Genomic DNA, 22,044 nt, shown 5'->3' on the forward strand with positions numbered 1-22,044 from the left:
GCAGAACCCGGGTGCCGGCCAACCTCTGGGGGTGGGAAGAATCCTGTGATTTACGCTTATGTCACGTGACGGCGGGGAGCTTGCTTGCGGCTTGGCCGCTGCGCCAGGAGCCCGGCAGGTGGGAGACGGATGCAGAACAGAGAGGGGAGAAGCTAGGGGGTCAGGGAATAGAGACAGGGAACCGCATGGAGGGACCGAGAACGGGGGTGGGGGGCGTGCGGGGAGAGAGAGACAAACAACCCAGAGTAGGCAACTGGGCGGAGCAGGGAGAGACGGAAGAAACCGAGTACCGTGGCCTCCACCAGCCCTGATAGCGCGGACCAACTGACTTGGGCCCCCCACGTACAGGGGCCTGTTGGAGAGCCCTGGGTCCAGAGTCTGGGCCTCTTCTCCGACAGTCTCGGGCTTGCACCTGCCTCCCTTCTGCTTTTAAGCTGCATCATCAGCTGCATTTTTTCGTGTTCACCCCCACCCCCACCTCCTGGTCTCTGGGCTTTTAGATTCTGCTGCATTCTTTTAGAAGAAGTTTCTAATGAATTCAAGATAATGTTAATAAGGTTCTTTACCTAGTACCGGGAACCTATTAAGGACCCAATAAATGTTAGCTATTAATATCATTAAAAATAGCATAACGAGTCTGAATACATCAGTGCTGAATACAGTTACAGAGCGTTCAGTCGGTTTCCTGTTTTTTTGCTGCTGTAGTTCACAGGCAGAGAATGAAAATGTAATTGTCTCCAGCGCAGCCACCCACTACCCGCCACACCTACAAAGAGCGGCACGGCCTGGAGTGCTTCAGGTTGGTACATCCTTGCCGGAAAGAGTGAGTTAACAGTTTTTTGTGTTTGAGGTCGGAATACAATATGAAAAAGGCTTTGTTTTCAAAAGCGTAGGCTAGGTTCTCAAACTCAAAGGAGTGTAGGGGCCAGACAGATGTAACACTACAGATGTGGCCAACGGCAAAGCACGTGCCTTGCGGGGAGTCAGGGCGGGGGGCAGTCCTTACTCAGCTCCAACCACTGGTTTACATGCAACGACCAAGGATCTTGATTGTAAACATTTCGGCATCCCCCAGTAAGTCGAAGTGTTGCAATGGATTAAAAAAAAATGTAGGGCTTCCCTGGTGGTGCAGTGATTGGGAATCCACCTGCTGGTGCAGAGGCCACGGGTTTGAGCCCTGGGCCGCGAGGATCCCACGGGCCGCAGAGCAGCTGGGCCCGTGCACCGCAGCTGCTGAGCCTGTGCTCTAGAGCCCGCGAGCCACAACTACTGAACCCATGTGCCACAACTATTGAGGGCCGCACTCGTGGAGCCTGTGTTCCACAACAAGAAAGTCCACCTTAATGAGACGCCTGTGCACCGTAGGGAGAGGCAGTCCCCGCTTGCTGCAGCTAAAAAGAGAGCCCGCGTGCAGCAGTGGGAACCCAACGCAGCCAAAAATAAATAAATAAGTTTATAAAAAAAGAAATTTAATAACACCACACTGGCTAAACAAAACACATCTGAGGGCCACGTCCAGTCCCCAGGTTACCTGCATGTAAACTCTGGGAGATTAATGCCTCTTTTGGAAGGTGGAGGTTGATTCCCCCAAGGCGCAGGTTCTGAGTAGCACTGATGTCTCTCCCATGCACATGGAGTCCTGGAGCGCTCAGGGCTTTGGACAGGGGTGGTGGTGTGAATGCCTGGGCACCAAGCACTAGGACCTTCCCCCGTGGCCCTGAGAGCCAGGAATGAGTCCCTCTGCTTAGCGTGGCTCTGGGGGAGCAGATTAGAGCCAACCACTTTTGAATGGACTGGTGAGCACTATGGTGGCAGCCTCTGAGGACAGCTGTTGTGGACAGCTCAGTTTTGCCTGGACTGTGAATGTCCCATAGTCCTGATCCAGCCCAGGAACAAGGACAGAGCCACACAAAAATACCATCCAAGTGAAGTTTAGCAACCTCAGACAGTGGGGGCTTCAAGTGAGTTTTTTTTTTTTTTTTTTTCCCGTACGCGGGCCTCTCACTGTTGTGATTCTCCCGTTGCGGAGCACAGGCTCTGGACGCGCAGGTTCAGCGGCCATGGCTCACGGGCCCAGCTGCTCCGCGGCATGTGGGATCTTCCCGGACCGGGGCACGAACCCGCGTCCCCTGCATCGGCAGGCGGACTCTCAACCACTGCGCCACCAGGGAAGCCCAAGCGAGTTTTATTTAATTTAGAGAAATAAAGAAATATGACATTGTTTACACCTTGGGTATCAGAGAACAATTCATGCCTTTTATGTGTTAAATTGGCATGGGATCCCAGGGGAAGAAGTTTTCATTACAACTGGAGAAATAATTTGGTTTAGATGTGGTTTGTTTTTGGCCAGTGGGGCCAGAAAGCTTCATGGAAGAGGTGGCATTTGAGCTGAGCCTGGAGGCTGAGAAGAGAGAGAAGATCAAATCCAACCAAAGAAAAGAAAATAAGCCCACGGTTAAACTGTGTGCGAGGCACCCTGGGGTGCCACAGCAAATAGAAACACAGTGGAGTATTTTAAATTTTGGAGAGAAACACAATGATGCTTATCATCTGTTGGACACTGTGGAACCTACTAGCTGGAAGTAGTTCACAGTTTCAACATTAGACTGCTACATTTCTTTCTATGATGTACATGTCTTTGAAGCTGCGTTTTCAGCAATTGATGTGGGAGAAGAAAATAACTCATGAAAATCAATGTGGAACAGGAGACTGAGGGTGTTAATGTCTGATGTGGTGGATTCTAAGGTCTGAGAAGGTGCACATATCTTATTAGTAAGGAGTGGTGGTTATTTTCAATTTATGGGTACTGTTTTTTCAAATGGCTACTAAGTTGTTAGGATATAACAGAAGTTGTTTGGTCCTGACTACTTCATAAACAGAGCTATTAGGTATTTCTTTGGGTCTGGGATGCTATGAAAACATACTGAGACACAAAGGCTGCCACGTTTGGAAACCTCTGGCATAGGCAAAGTGTGAATTCATTAATTCAGCAATATTTATTAAGCACCTACTGTGTGCCAGGCACGGTCCTAGGCATTGCAGATACAGCAATGAACAAAAGAGAAAACTCCCTGTAGATACGAAACTGACATTCTAGAGGAGGAAACACCATAAATACGTAAATAGTAAATTATATAGTATGTTAAAAAGGTGATAAATGCTATGATGATAAAAATAGAGTAGGGTGATCAGGGTTACCTGATCAGACTAAGAACCATGGAAGGGATTAGAAAGATAAGTAAGGTGATTGCATGCAGGATTAGGCTTGGGTAGGGGTTGGAGAGAGATAGTTTGCATTTTAAAGGGGATAGGCAGGTTAGACTTCATTGAGAAAACGTTGGATATGAGTTCAAAGTCAGGAGTCAGCTCTGGGCATCCCTGTCAGCACATACAATGTGATGACTCCAGGAAGAGTGACTCACATGACCCAGGGGGTTAGGGATTGGTCATGTAAAGAACACTGGGAAGAACTCCAGTTTAAGGCTGAGTGAAGGGAGCAGAGACCAGAAGGAGGCAGAAAGGAAATGGTCAGAGAGGTACAGTGTGAGCCAGGAGTGCAGAAAGACGGCATAGCTAACAACACCTCATGCCCCAGGGCTCTGACTAAAAATAAAAAACATTGGTGGGTCTGGTCGTTGAGAGGTCACTGGTGACCTGGGCAAAAGTCAGAGTGCAGACAGGGAAGGACTGACTGAGAGGAGAGGGGGGCTATCCTCCAAACTTCTCCAAAAATATGGATTTATCTTTCTGCAAGAAAGACAACAAAGAGGAAGAGAAAGGCTGGATGACCCACAGGGGATCAGAATCAAGCGAACTTTTTTGAATAGGGGGAAATCTCTCTCTCTCATTTTTAAATGAAACTTTAAAAAAACACAGAAAAGTAATAAAGCAAATTCCCGTATACTCCTTCTCCAAGAGTAAAGAACAGTAAAGAACAGGATTTTGTTTTAGAAAAATAGATCTGATTATATCAGGCGGATTCTTTTTCCTCCTGAAACCCCACTAAAATACTAGCAGGGGAATTCTTAAAAAGTTTAAATCCACGAGGACACAAAGAACAGGAAGAGAGGCAACGGGAGATGAGAGATAGTGACAAAACTTTGGAAGATGAACAGCACATGGTTGAGGGTTGATGAGTGAACAGAGAAAAGGAGGTGGAAATATGAACCTCCAGAAGGAGACTAGCCACTCAACCACGGAACCTTGGAAAAGTTCAGGAATCATTGGTACCAGGTACTTCCAGAGGTGGGAGTGAAAGGATGGGCTGAAAACAAAAGACTGGTAAAGAAAAGGATGAGTCAGACCACCAGATCCCCTCCACCACCCTGCCTAGTCAGGTGACAACCCCTCCCCAGCAGAATGGTAAACAATGATGATGGTGACGATGATGGTGACATGGTGATGGAAGCAAGTATATATGGGGCATACTGTGTGTCAAGCACTCTTCCAAGCTCTTCACATATATCAGTTCATTTAACCCTAACAGTCACCTGTGAGGTACTTACTATTATTATCTCCATTTTACACACGAGGAAACTGAGCCATTTGTCCAAGGTCACACAGCCAATAAGTGATAGGGCCAGGATTCAAACCCTGGCATGTGGGAGGTAAGGATAGACAGTAGAAGCCAGTGAGTACTCCTGTGGTTTGGACTCCATTTGTGTCTCCATGAGAAGCCATGAGGATGGGGATGGGAGGGGAAGAATATAACTGAGATGAATAAAAGTAGCACCACCCCCTCGGCACCCTGATGTGCCAAGTGCTTCACGCACAATATCTCTTTTAATCCCCTCCTCAAATCCTATGAAGTACGTATGATGATTTATATCCATCTTATAAGATGAGGAAACTGACACGTAATGCATTCTGGGGCACATAGTCAATTTCTGGGCAAACCAGGATTAAATTAAAGCCAGGTATGTCTGAGCCCAAAGCCTGAGCTCTTAACCACAAAGCTCTGTTCATCTCTAGATTTCAGAGCCTTTTTGAGCCAGCCATGAAAGTATACACTATGAGTCCATGCATATGAGGTTTCAGGAACAGTCTAATCTATGACAATAGAAATCAGGATAACAACTATCTCTTGGAGGTGGAGAGCAAAGAGCATTGACTGGGAAGAGAGATGTGGGAGGCCCTGGGTCTCTGGAAATAATCTGTGTCTTGATCTGGGTGGTAGTAACATGGGTGCATATTTATGTAAAAACCCACCGAGCTGCTTACTTAATTATGTCGTTTATTGGATGTTACACTTCATGTTTTTAAAAAAGGCTTCCTGGAGGACATGGCATTTGAAGTGAAACTGGAAATCAGGACTTCCCTGGTGGCATAGTGGTTAAGAATCCGCCTGCCAACGCAGGGGACACGGGTTCGAGCCCTGGTCCAGGAAGATCCCACATGCCGCGGAGCAGCTAAGCCCGTGTGCCACAGCTACTGAGCCTGTGCTCTAGAGCCCACAAGCCACAACTACTGAGCCCACGTGCTACAGCTACTGAAGCCTGTGTGCCTAGAGCCCATGCTCCGCAACAAGAGAAGCCACCGCAATGAGAAGCCCGCGCACCACAACGAAGAGTAGCTCCTGCTCGCCACAACTAGAGAAAGCCTGCGCGCAGCAACAAAGACGCAATGCAACCAAAAATAAATAAATAAATTTATAAAAATTAAAAAAAAAAAACCAGAAAACTGGAAAGCAGTTTAGACGATTATTATAATCATATATAAAATGCTTACCATTTATCAGGCATGCCACTTATTGAGTGCTTATGATATGTTAGACACTGTGCTGAGTGCTATACATATTATTTTATTTAATCTTTACAGTGGTCCTGAGGAGGTAAATATCCTGCCCATTTTACAGATGAGACATCTGAGGTTTCAAGAATGCAGTGACTTGCCTGGATCACACAGGAAGTGGCTTAGCCAGCCCAGGTTTGTCTTGTCAACAAAAATTCAATTAACAATCAAAAAGGAAAAAGAGAATTTTGTTCAAGCCAAACTGAGGGTTGTAACCCGAGAGAGACTCTCAGAAGCTCTGAGAACCATTCCACCTGTTAGAAGTCAAAGGCACAGTCATATACATTTCTAAGACAAAGGATCATACATCAAAATGACATACTGACATTTTACATGAAGTTCATCAAAGGCGTGTAGTTCAGGTAAGCACAAAGTGAGCAGGAGGTCACCATGACCCCTTAAAGAGTTGGGAAAGAATGCCAGTCTTCTAAGAAGTCACATTGCTGGCATCAGAAGAGAAGAAAAAAAAATGATCTCCACAGTCAAGTAGGCACTCCCATCTTTGAGGAGGTCTGGTTAATGCAAAATGCAGATGCACACTGCAGGGGAGGGAGGAGGCCCAAACTGACAGAGAGAGAATTTTAAGTTAAAATTTTCTTGTCCTGCCTTAAAATGTAAATTTTATTTAATCAGCCTGACCCCCAAGTCTAAGCTCTTGGGACCACCTGCTCCCACCTCTCCGGCTCCATGGAGGTGGTGGGACTTGGGTTACAGAGGATGAAGGAGGAGAAACCAGAGATGGCTCTGAGCAGAGGTGGAGGGTGCATGGCTCCTTGCAAAGCTCTGTAATTAATTTTGTTTTTGTAATTTTGTTTTATTTTATTTTATTTTATTTTTTTGACCGCGCTGCACCGCATACAGGATCCTAGTTCCCGGACCAGGGATAGAACCGCACCCCCTGCAGTGGAAGCATGGAGTCTTAACTACTGGGCCGCCAGGGAAGTCCCTGTTTTACTATTCTTAAAGAGAGCCCCCCATATGGTCAAAGCTTCAGGCGCTGGCTCAGAGGGTGTCTGGGAGAACAGTTGCCCCATCATTAGATTGCAGAGTGTCACTTAGCAATACCTTAACCCCCATCCCAGCTCCTGACAGGGTGCCCTGAGGTCCTTCTCATCAGATGCACCCCTCTAGCACCAGTGTCTTGTAAAGCAGACCCTGAAAAGCTCTCAATAGCCTGAGAAAAGCACGGATGCCCGCCCCTCCCTATTCAAACTGAACACAGGCTGTCTTTCTGGCCCCTCCGGCTTCTTGCCTCCTCTCCGTGCCCCTCCTCCTTCCCTCTCCTTTTGTCTACTGTCTTCCCACCTCGCTTTTCCTCACTCGCCCCTCTGCCTCACAGCAGCTGCCTTCCCACCTTATTCCACAGAGAGTGAGGGCCAAGAGCCTTCCCCGCCCTGGTACAGACTGAGCAGGACACTGAGCCTTGGGGGAACCAGGAGTCCAGCACTCAGGGTCCTGCCCTGTTGGGTCCCCGGCCAGTCACTTCTTCCCTTTGGACATCAGTTTCCCCACTTCCCATTTATGCATAACCTGGGTCCCGGGCTCCTTGCCCTGAATCACACCGGCTGCCTCTCCCTCTCTCTGAGTCAGGAAGCAGGTAGACAAGGGGGTCCACCTTGGGAACCTGCCTCCCTTCTCTCTACCTGCCCACCCTGGAGGAATCTCAGGTGCCGTCACGGGGTCAGCAGGGGAGGCAGGCTTTGGTCCTGGGTCTGATTGTCCAGAGGCTCAAGGTTCACTGCCCAGACTTTTAGGGCATCCCCATGTGGGGTCCCTTAGTGGGGTCCTCTTAACCCCCAAATCTTTCCCTCCCTCCCTTCCAAGCTGTGACCCTCCCCCAGCTGTTGATAAGGCCCTCCTTAAATGCATCACAGCCTTGCCCTGCTTTGAGCAGATGTTTAATATACGAAACAAAAATAGCAGTTATTTTGTGGAATGGATCCCCAACAAGCTGAAGCCATCTGTTTGGGGCAACCCACCCTGGGGCCTAAAACTGCCTGCTGCCTTCCTTGGAAGAGCACAGCCAGCCCAAGGGCAGTCTGAGCACATGTATAAGCAGCTCTCTGCCCTGTTTTGTTGAAAGGCTGCAAACACCCCCTGTGCCCCTAGTCCTCCGGCTGATGGGGCCTCACGGAGGAGGAGAGGAAGCAGGACTTTGCATTCTGCATCCTGGGTTACAGCTTGCTTTTTCTTCCTTGACATTTCCTTTGATGCTTTAAAAAAACAAAAAAACAAAAAAAGCACCACCAAAAAGCCTCCTTTGCTCTGAAGATGAAATCTCCTGCCGTGGGCACTCTTTCTCTAAAATCCACTTCTCACCACCCCACCACCCCTATTGCTGACCCAACTTTTGAACCTCGTCCTGCTAAAAGAGTGCCCGTCTCCTTCTTTGAAAAGCAAGTTCAAACCTCTGCCATTGCTATGCCCTTCATCATTCCTAATTCCTGCATTTTCCCCTCTGACTGCTGCAGGGAAATCCTGGAATGATGTAATTGGACTCCAGTGGGGTTGGGTTTTGTGTATTTTTTTTTTCTTCACTTTTCATCACCCAGGTAACACAGTACACTTTTATTGTTAAAAGTATCTCAGGACTTCGCTGGTGGCACAGTGGTTAAGAATCCGCCTGCCAATGCAGGGAACACAGGTTCGAGCCCTGGTCCGGGAAGATCCCACATGCCATGGAGCAACTAAGCCCGTGTGCCACAACTACTGAGCCTGCACTCTAGAGCCCGTGAGTCACAACTACTGAGCCTGAGTGCCACAACTACTGAAGCCCGCACACCTAGAGCCCATGCTCTGCAACAAGAAAAGCCACCGCAATGAGAAGCCTGTGTGCAATGAAGAGTAGCCCCCGCTCGCCGCAACTAGAGAAAAACCCGCAGGCAGCAATGAAGACCCAACGCAGCCAAAAATAAATTAATTAAATAAATAAAATTTTTAAAAAAGAATCCTTTAAAAAAAAAAGTATCTCAGTAAGGAAATGAATTCTTCATACTAAAACCACCTGGGACACAGTTAAAGTTGTGCTCAGAGAAAAATTGATAGCCTCAGCGTTTCCCTGGTGGTCCAGTGGTTAAGAATCCACCATCCAATGCAGGGGATATGGGTTCGATCCCTGGTCGGAGAACTAAGATCCCACATGCCATGGGGCAACTAAGCCCACGTGCTGCAACTACTGAGCCCACGAGCTCTGGAGCCCGTGCACCACAACTACAGAACCCACACACTCTGGAGTGCACCACAACTAGAGAGAAGCCTGCGTGCCGCAATGAAAGATCTCATGTGCTGCAACTAAGACCCGATGCAGCCAAAAATAAATAATTAATTAACTAATTTTAAAAAAGAAAGAAAATTGATAGCCTTAAATACTTTTATTATTTATATTGGGTTGGCCAAAAAGTTCATTTGGGTTTTTCCGTAAGATGTTATGGAAAAGCCCCAACGAATTTTTGGCCAACCCAAATAAAAGCCCCAAAGCAACTGAACCAAATATTCAACCTGAGAAATTAGAAAAATAGCAATAAAATAAAAGAAGAGGGGAGAATGAGATGAAAGCTGACAGAAATGATATAGGAAAAAATATGAAAAAATAAATAAAATTTGTTTGAAAAGACAAAGAAAATGAGAAAAATCTTAACTAAAGGCAAGTCAAAGCAAAGAGGGAAAGCAAAAATATGCAACTTTATCCAAAGATGACATACAGGGAATTCCCTGGTGGTCCAGTGGCTGTCTCCACGCTCCCAATGCAGGGGGCCGGGGTTCGATCCCTGGTCAGGGAACTAGATCCCACATACCACAACTAAGAGTTTGCATGCCATAACTAGAGATTCCACATGCTGCAACTAAAAGATCCTGCACGTGGCAACAAAGATCCCACATGCCGCAACTAAGACCCAAGTGCAACCAAATAAATAAATAAATAAATATTTTGAAAAATTAACAAAAAAAAAAAGGAAGACCTACAGATGGCCAAGAGGCACGTGGAAAGATGCTCAACATAACTAATTATTAGAGAAATGCAAATGAAAACTACAATGAGGTATCACCTCACACCCGTCAGAATGGCCATCAGCAAAAAATCTGCAAACAATAAATGCTGGAGAGAGTGTGGAGAAAAGGGAACCCTCTTGCACTGTTGGTGGGAATGTAAATTGATACAGCCACTATGGAGAACAGTATGGAGGTTCCTTAAAAAAACAAAAATAGAATTACCATATGACCCAGCAATCCCACTACTGGGCATATACCCTGAGAAAACCATAATTCAAAAAGACACATGCATCCCAATGTTCATTGAAGCACTATTTACAATAGCCAGGTCATGGAAGCAACCTAAATGTCCATCGACAGATGAATGGATAAAGAAGAAGTGGTACATATATACAATGGAATACTACTCAGCCATAAAAAGGAACAAAACTGGGTCACTTTTAAAGAGGTGGATGGACCTAGAGACTGTCATACAGAGTGAAGTAAGTCAGAAAGAGAAAAACAAATATATATTAATGCATGCATGTGGAATCTAGAAAAATGGTACAGATGAACCTGTTTGCAAGGCAGAAATAGAGACACAGACATAGAGAACAAATGTATGGACACCAAGGGGGGAAAGGAGGGGTGGGATGAACTGGGAGATTGGGATTGACATATATACACTACTATGTTTAAAGTAGGTAACTAATGAGAACTTGCTGTGTAGCACAGGGAACTCTACTCAATGCTCTGTGGTGACCTAAATGGGAAGGAAATCCAAAAAAGAGGGGAGGTATATATATATGTGTATATATACACACACACACACACACACACAAATATAGCTGATTCACTTCGCTGTACAGCAGAAACTAACACAACATTGTAAAGCAACTATACCCCAATTGAAAAAAATATGCAACTTTAGGAATGAGAAAGGCAGGATAAACACAAATATGGATGTCATTAAAGTAATGATTTAAAATATTGTGGTAATAAGTTGAAATAACCAAAGGAAATATGATTTTTCAGCAAAATATAAACTATCAAAATTGAGCTAGGAAGTAGAAAATTTTAACAGACTAAGAACCATGGAAGAGATTAGAAAGATAAGTAAGGTGATTGCATTCTGATGGAGAAATGTTTCATATATTGAGGTATGGGGACGTCATTTTGGCTTATGCATGCTTCACCCTGAACTTTGTGTGAAGTAAAACAGCTTGACTCAAGGCCTGTCAAACACACACAGTACATCTACTTTCATCGTTAAGGTAAAGAATATCTGTGTGGAAAATGAGAATATGGCATTCATGCTGACACTCACTTGGGGATAAGTTTCCCTTCCCAGACACCAGGGTCCTGCTGTCTCGCTGTGTACACTAAATCTACCTCTATTCAAACCTTGAAGGAATGTAGTCCGTTCAAGGTGATGTATGTTTTTTGTTCTGTAAGGCAGAAAACTATGCTGGAACCATGCTTCAACGGAGCAGTCCTCAGACCTACTGAGAGGCTTCTCCCGGGCTTTCATCCTCAGCTTGGCGCAAATCAAACTCTTTCCTGTTCTTTATTATGGATTGATTATTGATGATTTCTGTCAACATTGCTTGGCGTAGGCTGCAGGATATCAGAGAAACCCACCAGTGGTCACATGGGGTCTACTTTGGACCAGCTCTCAGTACCAAGCACAAGCCCCTTGAGCTCCAGGCTTCACAGCACCCTTCAGGTGCTTGGGTGAGTTCTTCCTGGTATCTGACCTCATTCTGGACAGTTCTGAGTTGTTTTTAATTGAAGTAAAATTGATTTACAATATTGTGTTAATTTCAGGCGTACAGCAAAGTGATTCAGTTATACATATATATATATATATATTCTTTTTTTTTTTTTTCGGTATGCGGGCCTCTCACTGCTGTGGCCTCTCCCCTTGCGGAGCACAGGCTCCGGACGCGCAGGCTCAGCAGCCATGGCTCACAGGCCCAGCCGCTCCGCAGCATGTGGGATCTTCCCGGACCGGGACACGAACCCGTGTCCCCTGCATCGGCAGGTGGACTCTCAACCACTGCACCACCAGGGAAGCCCTATATTCTTTTTTAAAAAATTATTTTCCATTTTAGTTTATTACAAGATGTTGAATATAGATTCCTGTGCTATACAGTAGATCCTTGTTGTTTATCTATTTTATATATGTTACTGTGCATCTGTTAATCCCATCAGACGGTCCTGAGTTTTATCTGAGCTGTTAAAATTTTAAGACTTGGAGTCTTAAGGGAGTACCAATACAACTCCTGGGTGGAAGGGACCTAGGAGGAATTTCCTAGGCAGGGACCTGGGGGGAATTTCCTACACAGGGAAATCCTAGAAGGAACTTTGGAGTGAACTGGGTTGGATGGCCTTATTTAATTTGGCTTAAATTGGAAAGATTGTGTACATATGGTCTGAACAAACTATTTGACAACAAAACAAGAAATTGAACCTATTTGTCTCTGAAGAAAAGGGATATTTGCTCCTTGTGGGCACGAGGTGTCCTCAGGCAACTAAGAACCTAGTGGAAGTATCTGAGGATTAATCCTGGTGATGAGTAGTGGTCCCACAGGGAAACCCATCATAACACTTTAAGTTATTTACGGCTCTCCCAGGGACACGCACACAAACTGGTCATTCAGTGCTCAGAGCCCCCGCTCTGGATTTACTGCCAGCTAGAGAAACTGAGATGCAGAAGAGCAGAACCAACTCAAGGCTGACACCTTGAGGACCTAAGCTCATAAGCAGCACACTTCTGACCTTAGAAATTGTTCAGACTTTATAAAAAGACAAAACTGAAAGAAAATGGGAAATCGTGCTTCTAAAGCTGAGCGGCTCCCGGACGGGCAGCCACCCACTGGAACTCCGACTGGCTTCATGTACAATACCTATGGAGCCCGTACATGCAAGTACTTGGTAAAATGGGAAGATCTAACAAAAGATAGCTTACCTCTTTAGTGGTCAAAATGGGGGAACGCTTGGGCTTCCCTGGTGGCGCAGTGGCTGAGAGGCCGCCTACCGATGCAGGGGACGCGGGTTCGTGCCCCGGTCCGGAAAGATCCCACATGCCGCAGAGCGGTTGGGCCCGTGAGCCGTGGCCGCTGGGCCTGCGTGTCTGGAGCCTGTGCTCCGCAACGGGAGAGGCCACAACAGTGAGAGGCCCGCATACCGCTAAGAAAGAAGAAAAAAAAAAAAAACCCTCTCATTAGTTGAAGACTGCCCTGATGAGGATCCCTCTGAATAGGAAGGTAACAGCTGTGTCCATTCTCAGGGATGTGACCTCCCTGCAGGATTCAGAAGCCAATATAACCACTGCCTCAGGGTTTGGGGCTCTTGGCTAGGAGTTGGTACAACTGACCTAGAAGTGATGATGAGAAATCTTACCCAAACCATCAGTAAGCTTGCCAGAGCCTCTGCAAGAGCTATTAGGGACCAACAAAGATCTCTAGACTCTTGCTTATGTGGTACTTGACAAATGTATTGCTTTAGATTATCTCCTTGCTGCCCAAGGAGGTGTCTGTGCTGTTGTTAATACTGCTTGGTGTACTTGGATCAATACCTTCTCTCAAGGAGAGCTTGAAATTAGTAAACTGTAACCTTGCAAAAATCCTTCAAGGGCCCTCTAAATTTGTGCCCAGAGTTCCTTTTTTTTTTTTTTAATTTATTTTATTTTTGGCTGCGTTGGGTCTTTGTTGCTGCGTGTGGGTTTTCTCTAGTTGTGGCAAACAGGGACTTCTCATTGCAGTGGCTTCTTTTGCTGTGGAGCATGGGCTCTAGGCGTGCGGGCTTCAGTAGTTGTGGTGCACGGGCCTAGCTGCTCCACGGCATGTGGGATCCTCCCGGACCAGGGCTTGAACCCGTGTCCCCTGCACTGGCAGGCAGACTCCCAGCCACTGCACCACCAGGGAAGCCCGTGCCCAGAGTTCTTAATTTTAGTTTTTGTACTATTTTTAGCTGGCTTCCCTCAGAAATAGGCAGGTTTTTTTTTTTTAGGCAGTTTTTTTCACTCTGCTTTCCAGACAATTGTCATTGTCATAATATGTATTATTAATCTTTTTCTGGCTATCAAGCTACTCATGACATGTATCTGCTTGCTTTAAGTCTACTGCTAATAGCACAGGTAAAATGCTTATGTGACAATTTGATATAATTGATAATACGTATAACCTGTGTCTCCCAATCAGCATCTATCTCTCTGCCTTTTCACTATATCTCATTAACCGCCACAGTGTAGATAACTAGGCAAATCTATATACATAAAAAAAAAGAGGCCTAGCACTGAGGGACATGAGGGATCCGGAGCAGGCAGCAAATCACCTGGAATCAAGGGACAGATATTTTAATCATTAATGCTTTCTATCAAAAGATTTGTGATCAAAATGGGAAATGATGGGGAAATTTTTCACATATTGAGGTATAGGAAAGTCATTTTGGCTTATACATGGTTCACCCTGAACTTTGTGTGAACTAAAACGGCTTGACTCATGGCCTGTCAAATGCAAACAGCACATCTACTTCAACAATTAAGGCAAAGAATGTCCCTTCCAAAGATAAGGATAAATAACTCCCTTTCTATGGCATGCATGTTAACATTCCCTTGAAGATAAAGTTCCCTTCCCAGACATCCGGGTCCTACTGTCTCACTGTATACATACTAAATCTTTCTCTTTTGAAAACTTGAAGGAATGTCCTGTCAATTTGATGTATGTTCTTTTTTTCTGGTGAGGCAGGAGACTGTGCTGGAAACCATGCTTCGATGGAGCAGTCCTCAGAGCTACTGAGAGGCTCCTCCTGGGTTATTTGTCCTCAGCTTGGCTCAACTCAAACTCTTTTCTTTATTATTGATTATTTCCATTGACAATTGCAAAAGACTCCAGGTCAGTAGAGGACAAACTAACATTAGTGCCTCCTAAGAAGATGCAATGGGAAATAGACAACATCAGCTATGTAGTGTTATAGCCCAAAATGTTCAACCTAAATCCAGTCATGAAGAAACAGACAGACAAATCGAGATGGTGGGACATTCTGCAAGAAAATTGATCTGGACTCTTAAAAAAAAATCAAAGTCATGGAAGGGAAAAATAAAAGGCAAAACTGTTCTAGGCTAAAAGATAAAAGAGATATGACAACCAAATGCACTGGGGGGTCTTTGATTAGATCCTGGAGTTTAAAAAAAGCCAGTTAAAAGAACACTATTTGGACAGTTTCAGAAATCTGAATATAGGAAGTGTACTAGATAATATTATTATATCTAGTTCCTGTTGGGTGGGAAAATGGAATTTTCTTGGTTAGGATAATGGAATTTTGTTTATGTACGTAAATGTCCTAAATCGTAGGAGATACTTTTTTAAAAAATGTAGCCAGGACTGAAGTGTCTAATGTTTGCATTTCACCTTTCAAATAGTTGAACAAAATTTTTTAAGTGTGTGTGTGTGTGTGTGTGTTTGATCCAGAGAATCGGGGCCACTGTGAATGATATAGAATAAGAGGTTGGTAATAGGGACTAGATCTCATGCAATTGTGGGTGCTGGTGGAACAGACTGTGCAAGCCCTCTAAACCTGCCAGTAGTTGGAAAGGAGAGATGGACGTGAAGTTGGGGAGAACAAGAACAAACTGAAGCTCACATCTGTCTCCCACCCTCTCCAACATCAATGACGCAGGTGACCTGCAGGAGAACTGGTGTCCTTACCACAGAGCTGTACACATACTTGGCCTGGGACTCAGAGAAACAAAAGGAGGCAACCTAGCAGGAACCAGGGAGGCTACGGGTCCGGGTGCTGCCCCCAAACCAACAAGGCAAGTTAGCAGGTCAGTGACAACCACATGCCAGCTACAGAAGAGCCTGAGACCTTTCATCAAAGTGCAAAGCATAAAAAAATGCCTGCTCCCTCCAAATCTTGAGCGAATTAACTTTATTGCCAACCTAACTTGGAACCACTCAGGGGAGAGAATTCTAGGAAACTTGGTTCCAGCTAAGTTAAGATGACACATTACCAAGTAGAGCTTGTGTGTGTGTGTGTGTGTGTGTGTGTGTGTGTGAGAGAGAGAGAGAGAGAGAGAGAGAGAGAGGGAGAAAACTTGATAAAATATTAACAATTGGTGAATCTAGGTAAAGAGTGCTGAAGTTTTTTTGTAGATTTGAAATTTTAAATAAAAAATTGGAAGTGGAAAAAGGCACCAGGCCCAGATGGTTTCACAGCTGAGTTTTATCATAGGAAAATGTAGAAAACTCCCAATCCATTTTACTGGCATATCCTTAGCACTAAAACATATTTTTTTTTTAAAAAAAGGAAAACTATAGACCATTTTCACTTTTGGGTGTCCCCCCAACCCCCAGAAATAAGAGATTTTGTCACTAGGAATACAGTTAACTTAATTCATTACATAAACACATTAAAGGAGAAAAAACATGGATAATTTTTAACCAGAAAAAACATTATTTAAGCATTGAGTGAGTGCCTATACCATGCTATACACATTAAGAACGCTATAATGGTTTGTACAGTAGAGTTTCTGCCCTTCAGAAACTCACAGGTTTCTTGTAATTGAGTGTTCAACCAATCAGAGGATGTAGAGGCTGAAATTGGGTGCTAAAGTGAAAACAGTTACATTCCAAATGGTGTGGCCTGATGAGGGCAAATGAGGACTCAGGGCTGAGACACTTGAGCTTAGAAATGAAATTTGAGCTCCTAGCCCTTTACAGACAGGAAAACTGAGGCCCAGAGAGGAGAAGAGACTTATTCAAGATCATAGATTGCCCATCCCGCCAGGTCAGCATCTACTTTAATTCCACAGATCCGAAAAGCAAAGGACTAGCAGAGACTATTTTCTAAAACCAGGCTGACCTCACCACCTGCAGGTAGCCAGCAAGAACCCCAGGACCCTGCGGGCCGGGACGAGGGCGATGACATCTGTATTTTTCCTTTTGCCCCAGGCTCCAACGTGGCTCAGCAGGCACTGTTACGAATCCTGGTTTTGTTTAGAATTTTGATATTTTGCTCACTATGGAATTTTTGGCCCTAATTTTGATTTTTAAAATATATTGCATTGAACTATTATTTGTCTTGGTGACTGAAGTTTTGGCACCCACCTCTTATACAGTGCACCCTAGACTAGTACCTCATTTGCCTCCTGTTCCCCTCACCTTATACTCCTAAAACTGGGAATCTTCAACCTCATCCTCATTTCCAACCCCCCCAACCCAGCACTGGCATCTCACCAGGGGACGTCACCTCTTCTGTAAGACCACAGATAAGAACACCCTCCCTCCCTCTCTCCCTTCCTTCCTCCCTCCCTCCCTCCCTCCCTCTTCCTTCCTTCCTTCCTTCTTAGTTCCTTTATGCCAGGTGCTAAGTTGACAGGGGGTGTCTTTGCTCTTAGGCAGTTGTCAGGTAAGGAGGCATCCAGAAAATAGAATAAAGTGTTACAAGAGCTTTAAATGGCCCAGAGAAGAAGGATTGTGTCGGGGCTCATGGGAGGAAAAGAATCTGGATGATTCTGTGCCAGTTCCCATCTATACCTGCTGCCTCATCTATGTCTGAACCACAAATAACAAGTTATCAAGTGCTATGTGCCCAGCAATATTCTACAAGCATTGGTTTATTGGATCAATAGACACCCCTGTGACAGAGGTGCCACTTTTACCTTCATGTCCAAATGAGGAAACTGAGGCTCAGAGAGGTAAAGCCCGCATACTGCAAAACAAAAAAAAACTGAACTGTAGTTATGTAAGGGACTATCCCTCTGCTTAGGAAATACACACTGAAATGTTTAAGGGTAAAGAACCATGATGTATAAAATCTACACTCAAATGATTCAGAAGAAATTATATACACACATACATATGCATGTGTAAATGTTTTACATGTGTATACATACATGTGTATGTGCTTGTGTGTGTCTAAAATCCCATACTATGTGTATATATCTATATATTCTTATTATGTATGTGTGTATAGATAGATTCCTATGATATGAAATACAGTTTAATCTGTGTAAAGGATACACAGGTGTCCTCTTTGTACTTTTTTTTTTTTTTTTTTTTTTTACGGTATGCGGGCCTCTCACTCTTGTGGCCTCTCCCGTTGTGGAGCACAGGCTCCAGACGTGCAGGCTCAGCGGCCATGGCTCACGGGCCCAGCCGCTCTGCGGCATGTGGGATCTTCCCAGACCGGGGCACAAACCCGTGTCCCCTGCATCGGCAGGCGGACTCTCAACCACTGCGCCACCAGGGAAGCCCTGTACTACTTTTATTCTTGCAAACTTTCTGTACGTTTGAAATTATTTCTAAATAAAAGGTTTCAAAAATTGTTCATAAACACAGTGGAATACTGCCCACCATAGAAAGGAAACATGTAGATACACACAACACCTCGGAGTGTGTGCTGAGTGTGATAGGCAGGATGCAAGAGTGCACATTATATGACAACTCCATTTCTTTGCAGCTTAACAACAGGCCACAAGGATCTTTGGTGACAGAGATTAGAATAATGCTTACCTTTGGCGGGAGGGGGAACTAGGTGGGTTTCTTGGTCTGGAAATGTTCTGTATCTTGATCTGGGTGGGTGTCATGTGGGTGACTACATATATAAAAAGTATCAAGCTATACATTTAAGATTGTGCAATTTACTGTATATAACTTTTACTTAAAGAAATATATAAATAGTAATAATAAAAGATCACTCTAGCTCCTGTGTAGAGACTACCATAGTGGTCCAGACAGCAGAGAAACTATTTGGGAGGCTGTGTCAAAGACGGGGGTGACGGGGAGGGAGGATCAGCCTGGGGGAGCCACAGGTGGATTGAAATGAGAGAAAGAGGGGTCTTGAGGGTGAGCTCTGGTGGACCGACTGGGCGGTGGCACCAGTGACAGACATGAGAGGTCTGGGAGAGGGGCGGGACCGCTGGAGCCCTGCCCAGTCTGCATTTCCTGGGGTCCTGCAGAAGTTGGATTTCCCTTCACAGTGGCATCCTGGTCACCACCAGGGGGCAATGGGTTCCTTTGTGACCGGCACGGCAGCCTGAATCCTGGAGAAGAACTGTCTGCCCCTGGGAGCAGCTGTGGAACATGGTGCCCGGATGGCCTCCAAGCCACCAGGACACCGTTCCCCTTGCAAAAGAATCTTGAAGGATGGGGAGGGAAGGAAATTAAATCCTAAAACCCTAGAATCTGAAAACTGTGACTCCAGCCCTTCCGTGGTCCTCATGTGTCAGTGGAGCCAGTCTCCTTAAGACAGTCACAAGGTCTTGCTGCCCGTGCTGCCCCTCCAACTCGCCTGCCTCGACTCAACCCCAGCCCCTCCTCGGGGAAGAGAGGGGCTTCCTGCAGTGCACCCTCTCCCACACATGCTGTTTCTGCACCCTCTCTCCTCTGGGCATCCTACACGTCCCTCAGGGATCATTTCTTCCAGGAGTCTTTTCTGACCCAGAATCTGGGTTTGGCTTGCCCCCTCTACTTCTCCCATCATACCCCCTTTCTCCCTAGATTTTATTAGTCAATCTACCTGTCTGACTCCTCAGCTCATCTGTGGCTCGAAAGCAGGGCAGGGCCTGGAACAGGCTTCCAGAGTATACGTTGGATGAATGAAACAATGTATGAGTGGGTGAATCTAAGGTGGTAAGACAATAGCATCTCCATTCATCCATCTGGTGTTTTAAATGTGAATTCAAGTATGGGCACTTCCACTTATGAGCTGTGTGACCTTGGCAACCATCTTAAACTCTCTGGGCTCTAGTCTCCTCACCCAGTTATCACAGTTATTGAACAGATTCAGTGATAGGATGTATGTCAGTCCCTTAGCTTAAAATCTGCACATAGTATACACTCAATAAAAACAAGACGATTTTTGTGTGTGTGGTTTAAAAATGTAAGTACACGCACCCGTGTGTATTTAATTATATCTGTTTGAGAAGGCTATATCATAAATTGTGAGCTAATGCCAGGGGTGAAAATGGGAGAACAAGGTAAAATTTTTTCATTTTGTACTTAATATGTTTCAGTAGTTGAATGTTACGTTAAACATGTTACAAAATTTAAATGAAAAATAAAATCCAATAAACATATGAAAGAATACTCAACATCATTACTTATTAGTCATAAGGGAGATGCAAAACAAAACCACCATGAGCTAACCCTACTTACTACCAGAAAGGCTAAATTAAAAGGCTTGACCACACCAAATGTTGGCAAGAATGTGGAGCAACTGGAACTCTCATACATTGTTGGTAGCAGTGCAAATGGTACAGCCATTCTGAAAAAATGTTTGACAGTTTCTAGTAATAGGCATACTTACCCTATAAACCAGAAATTCGACTCCTGGCTATGACCCAGTCAGCAGGAGAAAAATATATGTCCACAAAAAGACTTGTATGCAAGTGTTCACAGCATTTTTATTTATAATAGCCGAAACCTGGAAGCAATCCACATGTCCATCAACAGGAGGATGGGTAAACACTTTGTGGTGTATTCATACAGGGGAATACCACACAGCAATAAAGGAATGAACTACTGATAGAAATAACAACACGGATTAATCTCGGAAACATAATGTTGAACAAAAGAAGCCAGACACAAAAGAAGATGTGTTGCATTGTTGTTTAATTCCGTTTACGTGAAGTTCTAGGATAAACAAAACTGACTTATGGTGATAGAAGTCAAAATAGTGGTTACCTTTGGAGGAATGTGGACTGGCACAAGAGAACATTCTGGGGTACCGGAAATATTTCGTACATTGATCTGGGTGACGGTTATACCCATGTATACGTGAATAAAAATTCTTCAAGCTGTGCACAGATGTTCACAGCAGCTTTAACTGGAAACAACTCAAATGGCCATCAATAGGTAAATGGATAAAAAACTATGGTACATCCACACAGTGCAACACAAGACAGCAATAAAAAGGAATGACTATTAATACACACAACGCCATGGATGAATCTCAAAATAATGAAGCTGAGTTTTTTTAAAAGTCAGACAGAAAAGAGTAAACTGTATGATTCCATTTATATATAAAATTCTAGAAAATGCAAACTAATCTATAGTGATGGAAATCATATCAGTGGTTGTCTGGATGCCTGGCAGGTGGGAGAGGGAGGGAGGAATTACAAAGGGCCAGAAGGAAACTTTTGCGGTTGATGGGTATGTTTCTTATCTTTATTTTAGTGATGGTTATACAGACGTATGCAAACTCATTGGGAATTGTGCGTCTGACATATGTAAATTAGGCTTCAAGAAATAAAAAAGAGCGGCTTCCCTGGTGGCGCAGTGGTTGAGGGTTCGCCTGCCGATGCAGGGGACAGGGGTTTGTGCCCCGGTCCGGGAGGATCCCACATGCCGCGGAGCAGCTGGGCCCGTGTGCGATGGCCGCTGAGCCTGTGCGTCCGGAGCCTGTGCTCCGCAACGGGAGAGGCCACAACAGTGAGAGGCCCGCGTACCGCAAAAAAAAAAAAAAAGAAAAGAAAAGAAACTGTACTTCTGACCCTCTTTCCCAGATTGGCACTTCCAGCCTCATCTGGGTCCCACGGGATCCTTCTTTCTCACCTGAAGAAACCCCCAGAGAATTTCAACAAATCAGTGCTCTGCAGCTCAGCTGGTGCCCTTGGGATGCATGGCTCTTTACAGCAAATCTGTTCCATCCCTCACAGCCCAGCTCAAACCTTACCTCCTCCACCAGGAAGCCCTCCTGCCTTGTGCCACAACCTCCCAGTTCAGGGCTTCCCAGACCTTTGGCTCAAAGCTCTATCACGTTACCTGCTACTGTCCACCTCGTAACAACAGAATTAGAATCCAGTGTAGACCACCTGTCTTCCACACGAGATGCTGACAGTCATCTAGAGCAGCTACCATTTGATGGGTATGCCAGGCCCTGGACCAAGCACTGTATGTACATTGTTGATCTCATTGCTTCCCTACAACAATCCCTACAATGATAGGGATTATTAGCTCCATTTCACAAAAACTGAGGCCCGGGATGGTGAGCCAGTTGGAGCCAGTCCTCATGGCCATTGGAAGGTTGAAGAATATCTAGACTCCACTCCTGCTCCCCTCGAGGGCAGCCACGGGCTTTCTTGGTGGGCAGAGAGGAAAGATTTGGCATCTTGGAAGTTCTTCAAAGTGACAGGAAGACAGCTGAGAGGGAGAAAGTCTCCCTGTACTTTATATTTATTTATTTACTTTTTTAAAGGAAGACTTTATTTAAGACTATTGCAATAGGAGTTATGACTATTGCAATAGGGGAGAGAGATTGGGCTCAATTCCTGCAGGT

At 45.0% G+C, this 22,044-nt stretch overlaps 1 long non-coding RNA gene across 3 annotated transcripts; it reads left to right on the forward strand.

Annotated features, from left to right (window-relative positions):
* Window positions 1-11,601, forward strand: LOC137227425 (uncharacterized). Of its 3 annotated transcripts, XR_010944851.1 has the most exons (4): window positions 1-118; window positions 706-799; window positions 5,818-5,925; window positions 6,652-11,601. It is a non-coding gene; the product is annotated as an uncharacterized lncRNA (long non-coding RNA). The 3 variants fall into 3 exon arrangements; XR_010944850.1 differs by having other exon boundaries at window positions 5,818-11,601; XR_010944849.1 differs by lacking the exons at window positions 5,818-5,925; window positions 6,652-11,601 and adding an exon at window positions 5,268-5,686.
* The last annotated feature ends 10,443 nt before the right edge of the window (window positions 11,602-22,044 follow it).

This window comes from Pseudorca crassidens, chromosome 7, assembly GCF_039906515.1.
Source record: "Pseudorca crassidens isolate mPseCra1 chromosome 7, mPseCra1.hap1, whole genome shotgun sequence".
Taxonomy (NCBI): domain Eukaryota; kingdom Metazoa; phylum Chordata; class Mammalia; order Artiodactyla; family Delphinidae; genus Pseudorca; species Pseudorca crassidens.